Source organism: Camelus ferus, chromosome 1 (genome assembly GCF_009834535.1).
Source record: "Camelus ferus isolate YT-003-E chromosome 1, BCGSAC_Cfer_1.0, whole genome shotgun sequence".
Classification (NCBI taxonomy): Eukaryota; Metazoa; Chordata; class Mammalia; order Artiodactyla; family Camelidae; genus Camelus; species Camelus ferus.
The window spans coordinates 3,771,785-3,788,935 of record NC_045696.1 but is presented as its reverse complement, the minus strand read 5'-3'; the positions used below and the strand labels follow the sequence as shown (position 1 = coordinate 3,788,935).

Below are 17,151 nucleotides of genomic sequence, written 5' to 3'. Positions count from 1 at the left end.
GCAAGGCCTGTGAGCTTTGTCCGAGCTCTTGAGCGTCTCTGTCCGTGCTCCCTGGTGGTGATTGCTGGCTCCCGCAAGCGCGGAAAGCCAGGGCAGCAGTTGGAAAGGAAGGTTCTGGTGTGAGAACCACGAGGACGAGCCAACTCCAGCCGCTCGGAGTACTTCCTCCCGCGCGGGAGGTGTTGCCACGTGGAGAATGGAAGATGCAGCTGTAATGACCTTGGTGTGTTCTAGGGGCCCCAAAGCGCTCGGGTGTCGGTGGGCAGACGTGGAAGGCGTGGGCGTCTCTGTGGGGTGGGATTCGTGTCTTGATGTCACAGGAACACCTGCTTCAGGGCCTGTGGGACCTCGCCCCGCACGGGAGGCTACAGGGCGCTGCCCTCAGTGCCCGGCTGTTCCATGAATAGGGCCCCAAACTCCCTCTGGGGTGGGCGCCCCTCAGACAGTCAAGGAAGGGCCCCCTGGCGGGGGGTCAGGTGTTGACAAACATCGCTGACCACCGGCAGCAGTTAGCAGGCTGACTCATTGCCACTGCAGAAGGACTGACTGTCCCGAGTCCCAGGCTATCCCAGCCTGGACCCTGCCGGCCAGTGCTGTCACAGAAGCAGTTCAAGCAGGCCCAGCCTCTGCTGGGGTCCTGCATCTGCACTGGACAGGGCGCCCAGTAGGCCTCAGACAGCTGGCTGGTCCTCACCACCCTTCCATCGAGGTGGAAGGAAAGGCCTCTATACCAAGCCTCACGAGCTGGGGGCTCCCCAGGTGCGCTGCACATGTAACCCCACCCAAGGTGGGAACCAGCCCTGTTCTACACTTGGGGAAACTGAGGTTGAGCCAGGCCCGGGAGCCGGCCATCCCCGGCTGGGAGCGCAGATCTGCAGGCCCCAAAGCTGGGCTCTCCTCCTGCCCGCCACAGCCTCCCCAGGTGGGACACCCTTGGACACCTGTGCTCACCTGGGCCACCCCTGATGTCAGGAAGCAGTGACGGAGCCAATAGGTCAGACCACGGAGGGGAAGCGCACCCCCCCAAAGGAGCTGAGGGGCGTCCCTCACTCAGGGGCTGTCCGTGGAGTCAGAAGGGTGAGCCCTCTGAGTCGCCTCCTCCACCTGTCCCCTCTGGGCGGTGGGGAGCAGGCCCCAGCCTGGGCTGCGCCTGGGGACTCCCAGCACCGCAAGGGAAAGGATCTGATAAGGTTGTAATAGCATCTTCTCCATCTTCTTGGGGCGCTCCAAGGATGACCTCACCGCTGACATGGCCTGTGAGCCAAGAAAACAGGGCTGGGCCTCTGTTTCTAGAGGGGAAAAGCGAGCCCAGAAAGGACCCGGCGGGGGGAGCAGGCCTGGCTCCTCGGGCCCTCCCAGGCTTGGCCGATCCCACCCCAGCTTCGACTATGGGTTGCTAAGCTTTCATCCGTATGAAATGGGAGTTCCTGGGGACGAGTACCAGGTAAATCTGACCAGGGTGACGGTGGGTGAGGGGCGGGCAGCTCCCAGAGGCCTTGGCTTCCTGGGTGGGGCTGGACTGTTCTGTAAGGCGCAGCGCTCTGTGAAAAGGCAGACGGCTGGTTACCGCCTGGAGGGGTGGGACGAGGCGGCTGGGAGGGAGGAGGGCGGCCCCCAGCTACAAGGGGGCGCGGAGCGGAGATGGCTCTGATGTTGAGTGGGGGCTCCTGACCTTTTCAGGCCGTGAATATTTCTCAGGCTAACGTGTTAAGACAGCACCTGTGGGGTTCCGAAGGAAACCAGCGGTGCTAAAGTGCCGTCATCAGAATGTGAAAAATCGAAGTTAGATACAGTCGCACCTGCTTCTTTGGAAGCACGTTTGTTGGCAGGACCAGCCTCCGGACCTCACAGCCACCGCCATTTCCAAGTGGTGTGAGTGTCGGTGGTGCATGGAGAGGGAAGGGGGCATCTGTGCCACTGCGGCAGGGCCCGCAGTCCATGAGGAGAGCCCCGCCAGCCTCACCAGGCGTCTCTGAAGGCCGGCTGGTCAGGGAGAAGGTGGCGCTGGACCGGAGGCGGGCAGGCCCCCGCCTTGGGGCCACCCTTCTCACTGTGCTCTTCCCCGGAGCTCCTTCACTCCTCCCGTGATCTTTGCTAAGCACCTGCTGTGTGCCAGGCATGCCCTGGGTGCTGGACAGCAGTGAAGGAAGCTGAAACACACCCTCTCCCTCATGCGCTCTTGTTATGCATGCGTCTTCTCTGTCTCCCTGACTAGATGGTGAATTGGGGGAGCGTGGGTTGCACCTTAAACTTTCAGGACCCTCGTAACAGCCAGCGCCCAGTGTGTGCAGCTGGCTTGTGTTGACTGACTGTCAGAGCGTAAGGCAGGTGCCTTTCCAGCACCAACGAGAGGCGAGCCAGCCAGAGGCATCTGTCATCTACCAGGTCAGGGCAGCGTTGGTGGGGCAGGGTCGGGGGCCAGGCAGGAGCGGTCACTGCGCCCACAGGAGAAGTGGCTGGGCCCCCATCTGTCATCTGTGCTGGCGTATGCTCGGGCCCTTGGGAACCCCGCCTTCCAGCAGGGAACTCTGTGAACCACTGCACCCTCCCTGCACCCCCTCCCCATGAGTGACACAGAAGAACGGTCCTGCCTCCCCTTTTACTAAAGGGGAAACAGCTCAGACAGAGCCACAGATTTGTCTACCGCAGCTGTTCCCTTTGTCCCCCAACCCCGTCGCCCAGAGGCATGGCCAGTGTCTGTAGACAGCACTGGTTGTCGCATCCAGGTGGAGGGACACTCTGCACCTGGTGGGTGGAGGCCAGGATGCTGCTCAACACCCCGCAGTGCACAGGACACCCCAAACAATTATCCAACCCCAGCGTCACAGTGCTGAACTCTCCACCCTGCGTCTGTCACACTGGGGTGGGGCTCAGAGACAAGACCTTCACCTCTGGTTATAATCTCTCCACTGCGGGGCAAATAACCGTCACTGTTGTTATTTGTGACGGTGGTATTACAGGTGCCATACGTCTGAGTGACCACCTCCACATCCAGTGACATCACTGATCATGTGAGAAGCAGAAGGCACAGGTCTGCTGAGTAAGTCAGCGCTCACTCCAAAGTCCCTCTTTCTTTGTTTTTGTGAAGCACAGTCAGTCACAATGTGCCAGTTTCTGGTGTGCAGCACAACGCTTCAGCCGTGCATGTACGTGCACACATGTGTTTTCACATTCTTTTCGTCGAAGGTCACTACAAGATGTTGAGTATAGTTGCCTGTGCTCTACATACAGCACACACAGAAACTTGTTTATCTATTTTTATATGTAGTAGTTAATATTTACAAATCGCAAACTCCCAGTTTATCCCTTCCCGCCCCCTTGCCCTCTGATAACCATAAGATTGTTTACTACGTCTGTGAGCATCATTCTTTGGAGACCAGCAAAGACAAAGGCTGATCACAGTCAGTGGAGTGTGGCTTTCACTCTGTGAGGTGTGACTTCATTTAGAGCAAATGGCCATTCTAATTAACTGTGCTCATTTCAACTTCAAGTTTGCTTGTGCTCTTAAAGATGAAGTGATAGCTGTTACCGTGTCGGCTCCACCAGCAGGAGAGTTTCACCAACCGTGAACTGACGCCAGTTTGCCACCTGTGTTATCAGGTGTTTCAAATAGAAAAGCCAATTAAGCTAATTTTAAAAATTGCTTAATTCTTATTCAAATCATTAAATACAAGTAAAGCTTCGAACATTTATTCTGTTGAAGATGGGTCCCGTGGTGTTTTTGAAAATGCAAGATATAAATGCAGACTCAACTAAATAGTCAATATTAATGATGTCACTACTTGTTTTCATTGAGATAAAACAAATACACATGCTGAGGTCACACAGCGTCATGGTAAAAATGTGTTATTATTAAATTAAGAAAGTATGGAGCTTGGCTATTATAAAGACAAGAAATAACAAGTGTTAGTGAAGATGTGGAGAAAAGAGAGCCCCTGTGCACTGTTTGCAGGGATGTAAATTGGGGCAGCCACTACGGAAAACAGTGTGGAGATTCCTCAGAAAAATTAAAAATAGAACTGTCATATGATCCAGAAATCCCATGTCTGGTATTAAACAAAGAAAAGAAAACACAAACTTGAAAAGATTTGTGTACCCTCTTGATCATCCCAGCATTGTTTACAATACCTAAGATATGGAAACAACCTAAGTGTCCACTGATGGATGAATGGATAAGGAAATGTGAGATAGATAGATAGATAGATAGATAGATAGATAGATAATAAACAGACAACGGAATATTACTCAGCCACGAAGAAGAGTGAAATGTCGCCATTTACAACAACATGGATGGACCTGGAGGGCATTATGCTAAGTGAAATAAGTCAGACAGCAAGACAGACACCATATGATCTCACTTACATGTGGAACCCAAAATAAGTAAATATATAAATAAATAAACAAACAAAAAACAAGCACATAAATATGGAGAATGTGTTGGTGGCTGTCAGAAGTGGGGGGGGTTGAAAGTTGCTAAAAGAGTAGATCTTAGAATTCTCATCACAAGAAAAAAAACCATAACAATGTATGGTGACAGATATTAATGAGTTTTGTATGTCAATGAGACCTCTATAAACTTAATTAATGATTTTTTTAAAAGAAAGTATGAAGCAGAAATATAGTTGGAATTTTTGTGGTGAACACTTAATTCATAAATGACTCTTAAGCTGCAGTATACCACTAATTGAAATAAAAGCTGCATATATCAAAACTTACAAACCCCTTTCTATATGCAGAGTTAGAGAAACTGAACTACACAATTTCTGTGATGAAGCTGATACGATCACAAACAGGAAAGACTTCGTCAGGGCAGCATGTTCTTTCTCCCTTCGAGGTCCATATCTGGTCAGTTTTTAGAAATGCGTAAGCTGTGAAAAAGTCATTTGCACATCAATCTACATGACTTACAGTGTTACTAGATTCCTGTGTGAGCAACTGGATCCTCTGGATTTGGGTTGCATTTTGGTCAGAATCTTTAATCAAACTGTTCAACAAACGGATTCCCAAAAACTTCTTTTGAAGCTTTTGGCGAATCATTGTCATTATTGAAAACAAGATGGAAAACAGAAAGACTTAATGTATCGCTTCAGATGAAAGAGAAAGACTGAACAAACTGCATGATGCCTGCCCAAGTGGTGTATGAGAAGGACTTTGGGATTACAAAATGGTGCCTTGGAATATCTTTGTTTACGGGGCGGATTTTTGACTGTGCTCTTATTTTAATTGGAGAGGTACACATATAGACAGGCATATATCTGCATGTATACACGTGCCTGCATATATACACATGTCTGCGTGTACACACACGCCTGCCTGTACGCACGTGTCTGCGTGCATGCACGTGCCTGCATGTATACGCGTGTCTGCATTATCGGAATGGAATAAAACTGAGAAGGCCTACCGTTTTCAGCATATAATTTTGACAAAGCATTCATAAGAATCATACATAAAAAAATGCCTATTTGACATATTTTGCCTTATAAAAATATTTATGAAAGGAAGATTCTCCGGATGGAAGCCAAAACACAGAACCTGTGAAAATACCTGAGCTAAATATCAACACCTTCATTACAAAAACATTGCCGTGTCCCTCTCTGAGCAGAACGGGGCCAGGTGGTACCCACACAGGCTGTTCATTTATCCAGTAGCGTCAGGGTTTACAGAGAAGACACCGTTTAACTCACCAGCAAGTTCAGATTTATCAACATAATGTCTTCTGGAAAAACACGCCAGGCAATTCTGTGAAAAATTGAAAGCAATAAGGCAACTGTGAACATCATACATCCTTCTGGAAAATACCACTAACATGGCATCAAATCACATAAGATTAAAAAACAGATTGAGGAGTGTGAACTTAAAAAAAATTTTTTTTTGGTGGGGGAGGTAACCAGATGTATTTATTTATTATTATTATTTTATTTAACAGAGGTACGTACTGGGGATCAAACCCACGACCTCACGCGTGCTCAGCCTGCGCTCCACCACTGAGCTGTAACCTTCCTACCAAGAAATGTGAACTTTTACCAAGAACAGTTACTCAGTTGCTTTTTAATATCCAGACAATCAATGCAAAGAAGGAACCTGTTTTGTTTTTTTTTTTTTTGCTTTAATGTAGCAAATGTTATCTTTATTTTTTGAAAGAATTTGGCTTTTTCTCTGTAAATACAATTTTCACTTTATTAGAAATGAAAGTAACATAACGCCATTATATTTTCCCCATTTCGTTATAAGCTGTTTTGAGTGTTATTTTCCCCAGCTTTATTGAGTTATAATTTACATCCAATAAAATCCACCCACTTTAAGTGTGCAGTCTGGTGAATTTGGCAATTGTTCACAGCCATGTAGCTGTCACTCGGTGCTACTGTGAGACTGAGAACATTTCTATCACTCTATAGTTTCCCGGGGCCCCGCTCCCCTGAGTCCTGCCCCTCCTGACCGCTGATCTTGAAAGCATTTTTAATTTTTTAAACAACTTTTTTGAGGTATAATTGCCATGTAATACACTCTACATAATGTAACGTGCACAATACGATTACCTTGACACATGTACACCCCAGTGAAGCCACCACTTCAATCGAGAGCGTGAGCACCCCGGCCTCCTACTGAATGCAGACACAGCTGCTTTATCACCGCGCCTGTTGACGGACACTTGGCTTGTTTCCTTGTTTGGCTTTACAGGCAAAGCTGCTATGAACATTTGTGCAAAAGTTTTCCCGCCGACACGAGCTTTCATTTCCATTGGTAAGTACCTAGGAGTGGAATGACTGAGTCATAAGTTAGGTATACGCCTAACTTTTTAAGAAACCGTCAAACAGTTTTCCAAAGGGGCTGTACCATCCTGCACTCCTAACAGCAGTGCACGAGGGTTCCGGCTGCTGAGCATCCGCCAACCCCGGCTCGGCCGTCTCTCTAATTACAGCCGTTCTCATCGGTGAGAGTCCACCGCGGTCTTCATGTGCATTTCCTTAATGACTAATGCTGTCGAATAGCTTTCATGTACTTATTTGCCATTTGTATGTCTCTGATGAAGTACATATGCAAGTAATTTGCTCTTTTTTAAAAAAATTGGGCTCTTCTCATCTTTTGGAGAGGACAAATTAGGTTCCTTTATTTATCTTAGTGGAGGCACTGGGGACAGAAGCCAGGGCCTCGTGCGTGCTAAGCACACGCTGACTTCTACCCTCCCCCCACCTTTGCTGTCTTACCCTTGCGTCTGGTAGCCCTTTGTATGCACTGGATACAAGTCCTTTACCAGACACGCCACTTGCGAGTGTTTTCTCCAGTCTGTGGCTTTTCATTCACTTCACTGTGTCTTTCAAACAGCAGAAGTTGTGGATTTTGATGAGGTCCAATTTGTCCATCTTTTTCTTGTACAAGCTGTGCTTTTGAAGCTGTAGCTAAGACATCCCTGCCTGACGCAAAGTCCCTAAGCTTCCTCAGTCATCTCCTAACTTTTTAACAGCATTAGGTTTTCCATTTAGATATATGATCCACGTTGAGTTGAATCTGTATGCAGTTCAAGCTGTGGTCTTGAAGTGGAACCATGAGAGTGTTGCCCTGTTTCTAGATTGCGTCACTCTGTTGTCCATCTCAGTGCCAACCCCTTGCTGCCTCTGAAAGAGAAATAATAAAACGGCCGCGCTCAGGCTAACTAATTCCTGGCCTTATCCTTGCCGTTTGCGTTTAAAACGGTCGGCAACTCTGACTGACCGGACCCTGCCCCCAGCCCCAGGCCCACTGCTACAATTAGAGCTGGAGTTATTAATTTTCCTGTTTGTTTACCTCACTCTGGCAATTGACATTTACAATCATGTTTGGATTCTGAGGCATTCCCCTAGGAAGGGGGTCACCGGACGACAGCCTCAGGAGAGTGACCAGACCCTCCAAAGTCCCTCCTGGCGCATAATGAGTCTGATCAGATGAAGAAGGTCGCGGGCGGATGGCCCTCCAGACCACCGGATGGTCCCGTGATGCGGGACAGACTCGCCAAGACTCTGGAGGAAGCTTCACCAGAGACCCCTGTTGACTGCTGTCCCCCTTCTCTCCCCAGCTTGTTCACTATGTCATCACTAAGCCCCAGCCCTGAGACGGGCTCACAGTTCTGAAGGCACGAGCCTGCTGTGAGTCCACTTCGCCCGGCAAGGTAATAAAGCTGCCTCTTTTATTCTAAGCTCCAAGACCTTGTCTCTGGGTTATTTGGCTGGTCAGGGACGGGGGTGATATTTCGGCAACACCTTGATAACTGTTGCTTTATAATACACCTTGAGGCCAGGCAGTGCAAAGCCTCCAGCCCTTCTTCTGCTTCAGAGCCGTTCTGACTGTTCTAAGCCCTTTGCATTTTCATATGAATTTTAGATTTGGCCTGTCAATTTCTACAAAAAAAATAAATAAGCCCACTGACATTTTGATGGGGAATGCATTGATTGTACAGATCAATTTGAATGCAATTATTTTGTAGATAAACAAATATAAAATTAATTCCTCCTGTCTATGCATAAGTGCTTAGAAATATACAATTTCAATTGTTTGAAATACACAATTTCAAATGTACAATTTTTCAAAAATAAAAAGTCTTTTATTCTTGAAAAAAATGTCCTGATTTGGACAATAAATTTTATGACGACTGGCTCTGAGTCTGATGTGACCGTGGAAGGATCAGGCTGCCACTTCCTGAATCCAGTGATCCGGCTTAACTTCAGCAAAACTGGGACAAGACGTTGTGTGCTTTTCATGTGACACCAGCATCTGTGAAATACTGCCAGAAACTTGAGCCTGAGTTCAGTTAAGTTTATAGAACCAACTTCCGTTTACAGGAAACATGAAGGCAAAAGGAAGAAGTTAAATGACACAAGAAGGAAGGAAACAGGTAATTCCCGAACACAGGACACTCTACAGGTCAATCCACCTGTTTTTGTTTTTGTTTTTGTTTTTAAGTGATTGGGAGAGTCTCTCTAGATTAAGAGACCTAAGAGATCTTTCAACCTAGAATTCCAACAAACTGGAAAAGGGTACTTTAAAAACAAGTGGGGAAATTTGAATATGGACCAATTTTTAGATAACACCCAGGAATTAGTGTTAATTTTGTTAGAGGTGGAAATGTAAGAAGGAAGCAACTTTGTATTCTACTGCAAGTTAATCACTAAAGGGATGTTGCTTCTAAGCTTAGACTGAACCCTGTCTCCCAGGCAATGAGCCTTCAGCTGTGACACCTCTGTCTAGCTCACAGGAAATGTCCTGACCACACCCACCTGTGAAGGGCCGCAGAAAAGAAGAAATTGGCGCATCCCCTCTGGAGTCTGGCTGGAAGCAGGACTTTGCCCCCTTCCCTTTGAGCATAAAAGAAGCTTGAACTTTAACTTGGGAAGATGGTTCTTTGGGACACTAGTCCACAATCTTCTCGCTCTGCTGGCTGTCTGAATAAAGCCACTATTCCTTGCCCCAACAGCTCGTCTCTTGATTTACTGTCCTGTCGGGCAGGAAGCAGATGAGCTCAGACTTGGGAACAGTAATGGCTTTGCGGTTGTGTAAGGAAACGTTCATGATATTTTGCGTTGCTGTGAACAGAACACTGAATTATGTAGGGGGTGAAATGACATGATGTCTGGGATTTGCTTTAAAATACTCCATTGGAGAAAAGAATAAAGAAAAAAGACGGCTTTATTCAATGTGGCAGAATCTTGATAATCGTTGAAACTGGAAAACAGGGCTTCGCATGTTGAAGTTACTATTCCCTCTACTTTTGAATAGATTTGAAATTTCTTAAAAAAAAAAAAACTAAAGAAGGGTTGAGTAGGGGGTGCATAAAAGATTTTTAGGGCAGTGGGTTACTCTGTACCGGACCGTAATGGTGGATGGAGGTCATTACACATTTGTCCAAACCCACAGAACGCGCAGCACAGGAAGTGACCCTAACATGCACCGTGGACTCTGGGTGATGGTGACATTCCATGCAGGTTCATGGATTGTGATGAACGTACCCCGCTGGTTGGGATGTGGGTAACGGGGGAGGCTGTGCACCGGTGGGGGCAGAGGGGGCACAGGAAATCTCTGTACCTCCCCTTTAATTTTGCTGTGAACCTAAAACTGCTCTAAAAAGTAAAGTCTATCTAAAAACACAAATAAATAGATGAACAAACAGGCATGGGCAGGTGATCAGTTCTGGCCCATGAGACATACAGAGAGACCTACCAGCGTCTTCTGGGAGAATATTTTTCTCATGAAAAGGAACATGTGAGGGAGACTTCCCTTTCCACTCTGAATATGATCGTCTGCATCTGATGCTGAGAAAGGTGGCAGCTGTCTTGCCATTGGGAGAGGGGACCCCATTAAAAGCGCCAGACCACCGGCAGGGATGGTGGGGCTGAGCCGGGGAGACCCTGGTCCTCGTGCACACGGCTGGGCTGCGAAGTGACCGCCCTGCCGCGGGCAGAGCTCCGTGAGACACGGTTTTTCCTGCTTGTGTAAACAACACCTTTTCCCTTTAAAGCTACTTCTGGCTGGGTTTTCTTATTGACACGCCACCTCTTTGGGCAATTAACAAATCCAGCGTCTACGCGGATCTTCGGGGGTCTTCTTCCAACTTTGTTGTAAATGACTAAAGTTCTTCTTATCATCCTTCCAGCTCCTCTGAGATGTTGGACATATATTCATCCAATCGGCATCATTTAAACTTATTTATTCAAATCTACATCCAAAGGCCTAAGGCCAGTGGCCAGATGGATCAGTAACAGCCGCGGCCCCCACCCCACCCCCACCCCAGCACACACTTGAGGAGGAGGGGACGTGAGCACCGAGAACCACGGAAACTGACTGCAGGGCTCAGAGCCTCACGGAAGGCTTCCTGGAGGAGGTGGCCTTACAGACTGAGCTGGTTGTGCTTCACCCAGTAGAGTTAAGAATGAAGGTGGGTGTTGAAAGCTCCCAAGGTAACTGAGGCGAAACAAAGGCCTAAAGGAAGAAAATCCAGTTTCCTTCAGGGCATCTTGGCCCAAGTACAGATTGCAACGAGGGAAGTCTGGAAATAGAGGCTCAGATTGTGGAGAGTCTTGTAGGCCTGCATAAAGAGATGTTTGGTCTTTTTTTTTTTTTTTCTTAATTGAAGTATGGCTGATTTACAATGTTGCGTTAGTTTCTGGTGTGCAGCATAGTGATTCAGCTAGATATGTATATGTTTGGTCTTTATTTGCCAGATGGGGAAAAAATCACGTGATGATCAACAATTTCTAGCCCTTCACTTTAGGAATAACACAAGGCTTATTATAAGTGGTTTGCCCACAGGCCTCCCAGGCCTGGACTGCTGGCTTGCCCTTCGGGCCCTGACTCAACCTCCAGGAGGCAGGGGCCACCTCTCAGTGGGGGTGGAGGTGACACTTCCCAAAACCCAGAGCTGAGGTTGGGGATAGGATGCTGTCCAGAGGGAAATGACAATTCTCATCTTTCGGTGACAGACAACTGAGGTCCCCTTTACCTTCTGTAAATGGAGATAATCCACAACTTAAATAGGGATTTAAAAGGTTGAATAATTAGATTTTTTTAAAATCTAGTAGACAGTAATAACTCAGTAAACAATAATTATTCTTACAGCAAGATCCAATCAACATATCAAAGTAGACCCAAAAGGTCACTCTTTCTGGGGGGAGGACTAGCCACTCACTTATTAAATCCAATTAAAATATCACCCCCTCCCCATTCTCCACTCTCTCCCAATTGAGCCTCTGCGGAAAACATCCATTCACCCCCTGGCTCACCAGCTAAAGGCAGGCCGTTTAAGGGCCATTTTATAATTTAGTGTAATTAACTCACTATTTCAACTCTGGGCATTAAACGTGCCCCAAGGAGCAAACGTCATTGGAAAAGCAATGAGGCTGAAGGGACACAAGCCCGGGGTGCTGGCCGGGCACAAGCTCCCTGGAGGGGAGGGCAGGACCCCGTCTGGGGTGGGGGAAGCTCTGGGGCTGCGCCTAGTCACCAGCCCCTGAGGACTGGGGCCCCAGCCTTGAAGAAGGCTGTCACGGGCATGCAGACCCTTCAAAACCACAGTCGATCTCAAAACAAGAAGTTCAAAGTGACTGTGCTGTCCTGCAGGGGGTCTGGTTGTGTCTGACAGTCTTCCACAAGGGGCTCTGAGTGTCACGTCATCTGACCATGTGACGGCAGGGGCCCCAGTTCACATGTTCTGGGACTCGGGATGTAAACAGATTCCTGGAGTCCTCCAGGCTCGGGAGCGCAGGAGCCATCACACCCACGAGGGGGCCTGGGATGGAAGGGGGCGGATTACAAGCAGGTCATGTTAGCGGCTGGAAAGCTGGCTCCTCATTGTTTCTGCGGGTGATTCTCAAGCGATTTGGCAACAACTGACATAGCTCTTTCTAATGCCACTTGGGGCGGGAGTCTGGATGGGAGAGTTCTGGATCAAAGATAGATTTCCGGGTGTAGGTAAGGTGTTTGATAAACACGAAGGATGAGTGTATGTCTGCATAAGTGATGAATAATTCAACAACGGGAGGGAGGGAGGAAGGAGGTTCAGTTGCCTGTAAAGTCAACCTGGACTGAGCGCCTCTCTTCCAGGCACAGACTGAGTGCGAGAAACCTGCTCTTAAGTAACTGCCTGCTACTGGAAGAGAAGGAAAAATTGTGCAAATGAATGTCATGCAAGGAAAGGATTGTGAGTGCCCCAGGAGGCAGCAGAGACAGGGCTGTGCCCCTCAAAAGGAACACCATGTGGTGTTTTGTACTCTGCACATGAGTACGGCCGTGCAACCCTCCCAACACCCAGAGCAGGTAAGCACCTGCTTTAGAGATGAGGACGCAGGTGAGGGAGGCCAGGACACGCGCCCAAAGTCCCGCAGTGCCTACCTGGCCCCCAGCCCCCCACGCTCCCCCCAGTCTGCATCCTTCCCACCGCACCCTGCGCCCCTGTGGGACAGGGAGGGGACCTGGCGGGGCCAGCACATGCTGGGTGGCAGAGTCTGTTTCCTCCGCCAAGTTGGTCCCTGCTAATGGAAGAAGTAGATTGCAGTCTGGGCTTGAGGATGAGAAGGATTCACCCAGCGGTTAACAGCTTGTCCCCAGAGGCTTAAGGACATTGAAGTCTGCCAAGTACCAGGAGCCGAACTGCCCCGCGGGCCATCGCATGTGTGATGTGAACGGTTTCCCATGTGCTGTGCGGGGACGGGGAGCTTCCAGCAGTGTTTCCTGTTTCTCTTCTCCCATTTTCCTTAAAGCTGACGGTGGTCAGTGGGAGGAGGGCAGCCCTACATCCAGGTGGCTAATTCTGGAGGCCTAAGAAGTGAACCAACCGGACAGGAAACCACAGAGGTGGTGCCCAGGGCAACAGAAGGAAATTGAACACCAGCCAAGTGCTTGGCCCAGATGAGCAGAAGGGAAAACACAGTGGGTCCTTTCCAGTTACTCTCACTGTCAGGTAGGATGCACTGGGCCGCAAGTAACAGAGTGACCCATAAACAGGGTGGGGGGTGTCTTCCTCCCATGACAAGGAGGCTGCAGATGTGTCCTTGCTAGAAGTTCCTGGGGTTCACCTAGTCGGGGCCGTGACCTCCGCCATCCTCGGCTCTGCAAGGGTGATATTGAGTTACCTCGGGCCGAAAGGGAGTCTGGCGCAGTGAGTGTTTAGCGCTCCGTCCCCCGGGGTGGAGGCTGGTAAGGCAGGAGAGTGTTAGGGTGGGTGCTGGGTGAGCAGCCCACAGCCACGGGGTGCACGCCTGGGGCCCAGGCACGCAGCTTCTGCGGCCCCCAGCCCACCTGGGGCGCGGGAGGGCAGGCACAACTTCATGAACTGCTGCCTCCCCGCCTCTCCGTCTGCATGTTACTCACGCTGGTGCCTGCCCACGCCCGCCTGGGCTGGAGGCACTGCTGCTGGCTTCCTCCCTGGAGCACAGCCAGCCTGAATTACTTATGAGCCTAATGTGCACACTGACGGGTTCTGACGGAGGCCACTGAGGGAGCAGCCTGTCTGTAACCCCACACCCAAGCACGGGGTGATAAGGTCCCGGGGGAGGGCCACAGGCCTCCTCTGCAGAGGAAGAGAAGGGAGGAGGAGGGAACGAACCTCCGGGGCAGCAGAGGAGGCCAGCAGCTCCTGCTTCCCATCATGTCCAGGTGCCTGAGGGCGACTCCAGGTGACTGGGAGGTGAGGGCTGGTAGGGGCTGGGGTCCCCAGCACACAGCCCAGGCCTGGAGGGTAGGGCACCAGAGCCCAGACCCGGCTTATGTCCCAGCTCTGCCTGTTCCCAGGCAGAACAAGGAACTTAACCTCTCTATGCCTCCTCTTCCCCTCTGACCAGTGCGGTTGCTGTGGAGATTAAATGCCTCAATCCCTGTGCGGTGGATTGTTTGGAAAAACAGCTGCAATTGTTCCCCTGAATCCGCGCCCCTCTGCAGCCCCTCATCCCCAGGTCAAATCTGTTCCACGTGCCTGGAACCTGGCTGGACCTGTGACTCACGCCAGCCAATAGAAGGCCATGCAGGTGGTGCCATGCTTCTGAGCGCTGCAGCTTCTGCTGGTGGATGCAAATGACAGAGCCCAGAGGAGGGCTGTGTAACGGCCCGGCCACCAGGTGCCAGAGGCCAGAGGCCATTTACCTCTTCCCACAGTAGGAATGTCCCTGGAAAGGGAGGCAGGCTCTTCGGAGACTTGAGGGATAATGTCCTGTCTGCCAAGGCGGAATCTTCCATGGGGACTGACTTCTGGGTCAGCAGGGGTTTGGGGGGGGCGGCTCCTGCCCCACAGGGGTCCCGGGGCTCCTACATGGCCCCGTAGGAGATTCTGGTGTAGCCCGCTCACCTTGGCTGGACTAGCAGGACCTACAGAGGCCGGAAGGAGCCCCTCCCTCCCCCGGGAAGGCGGCAGCGGGCCTGGGAAGGTGCGGGGACAGCGCCGAGACTGCCTGACTCTCCACCGGCTGTCTTCACAGAAGGGCTGGATGGGAGGGTTTCCAGGGCTGTTTCCTTGGTGGTTTTTAGGTTATTCCCACTCTTTGCACAAGAGATGCTTTTTTCCCCCTCTTTTTTGTAGCCGAGGGTCTACACTTTCCTTTGGGTGTCCCGTGACCCGGTATGAGTACGTGGGGAGGGGGGAGCCGCCTAGAGGTCAGAAGCCCCCACGTCCTCACCGCACGGGCTCCATGTTCTAGCTCTGCGGCGGCTCCCTGGCCGGGAGCTTGTGCCTCTGGTTTGGGGCCACCAGACAGCCCTATTTTGTTCTCTCACACAGCAGCCAGAATGCTGAAGCAAAGACGCAGCTCCACAAAGCTCCCTCATTCCATTTCCTATTGGTCTTTAAATTTTAAAAACAGGCCCTTGAATCAAACATACATAGGAGTATTTCCGGGCCAGCTGGGTCAGCCGGGAGAGCCCAAGGTGAAATGCCTGCGTCTGCCCCCCTGGACTCAGCCCCCTGCACCCAGCGGGGTCCTGGGGTCCTGCCATTCCTCTGGCGTTCTGCAGAGAACGCTCCAGAACCGCCAGGAAGCCAGCGGTGCTTTTGTTCTGTCTGTAGCTCTTCCTTGTAGGTCCGAGAAGGCAGGTTACGTCTTCGGTTTTCATCGTGGTTGCACGTGCATTTGGTGCTGCCTCCTGCGACGGCCTGGGCAAGAAGCAGGTGCTCAGCAAAGGTGGCGAGTAACTGAAGAGACCCCAGAGCAGCAAAGTCCCCAGGATGGCTCGTTCAGCCCAGGTGGCCGAGCCCGACCCAGACTCGGCTGCGAGCCCACAGCCAGGGCCAAGCTACTCAGCCAACGTCTGCGTCGGTTTCCTCGTCTGTAAAACAGAGTAGAAACACCTTCTCCACATGGCAAACTGCTGCCTAAGCGCTATTTAAAACATAAATACATAGGGCATAAATGCAGTAGAAATTCTACTTCAAAAAGCTGCATGCACCCCAATGTTCATCACACTGTTTACAATACCTGAGACATGGAAGCCCCCTAAACGTCCATCAGCAGAGGACTGGATAAAGAAGCTGTGGTATGTGTATGCAATGGGATACTACTCAACCACAAAAAAGAATGAAATAATGTCATTTGCAGCAACATGGATGTACCTGGAGATTATCATAGTAAGTGAAGTAAGCCAGAAAGAGAAAGAAAAATACCATATGGTATCACTCACATGTGGAATCTAAAAAAAGACACAAATGAACTTGTTTACAAAACAAAAAACAGACTAACAGACATAGAAAACACACTTATGGTTACAGCTGGGGGGAAGAGGATGGGGAGGGATAAGTTAGGAGTTTGATATTTGCAGATATGAATACATATAAAATAGATGGACAAGTTTCTACTGTGCAGCACAGGGAACTATATTCAATATCTTGTAGTAACTTACGGTGAAAAAGTTTATGAAAACGAATATATGAATGTTCAGGTCCGACTGAAGCAGTGTGCTGTGCACCAGAACTTGACACAACATTGTAAAATAGCTATACTTCAATAAAAACATATATACAAGTTTAAAAATGAAACATAAAATAAAATAAATAAGCACACGGAGAAGGCACAAAACCCTCCCGCCGCTGAGCTGGAGTGAGGCGGACCCTGGCTCTGGCCCAGGACCTCGCTGTGGGCGCTGGCTCCCCCAGGTCAAATTTAGACTCCCAGGCCCGAGGCTTCCATCACCAGGACTTGCAGAACCAGAAGAGCCAGTTCCTGGTGCGGCACAAATGCTGAGCTGAAAGGAGGGAGAGGAAGGGGAAAGGTATGTGAGGAGCCCAGGGCAGCCTGAGGAGGCGAGGGTCCCGACCTGTGCCTTTCCCACGGCGCCCGGGGGCCCAGAGGGAGGCCAGGGTCCCTCCCAGGGGTCTCTGCTCTCAGACTCAGGGTCCAGTGCAAGGTGGGCGGCTGACTATCCCCGAGGGGCACCTGCACACACCCCGCTTCCTTGTGGACCCCCCACCGGAGAGATGGGGGCCCCGCCTAGGCGCCTGGTTCTCCCCTCCATTTGTGACGGCACCAGGCTGAGACAGGAGCTTTCCTGCCCGTCTCTCTCCCTTCACCCTCTCTCTCCTCGAAACCTCCCCCCAAGAGCAGCTGGAGAACTCTCTGGAACATGAGTCAGATCCCATAGCCCCCGCATCCCTGTTCAGGCTCGTCATATGGGTCTCAAGCCGGGGCGGGCCCCAGCCTCGTCCCA

General features: G+C 50.3%; 1 long non-coding RNA gene across 1 annotated transcript; it reads left to right on the top strand.

The window, feature by feature from the left end:
- Positions 1–1,329: 1,329 nt before the first annotated feature.
- LOC116664399 lies at positions 1,330–9,982 on the top strand. Its single transcript, XR_004320983.1, has 5 exons — positions 1,330–1,444; positions 6,679–6,741; positions 7,827–8,143; positions 8,814–8,866; positions 9,220–9,982. It is a non-coding gene; the product is annotated as an uncharacterized LOC116664399 (long non-coding RNA).
- Positions 9,983–17,151: the final 7,169 nt, after the last annotated feature.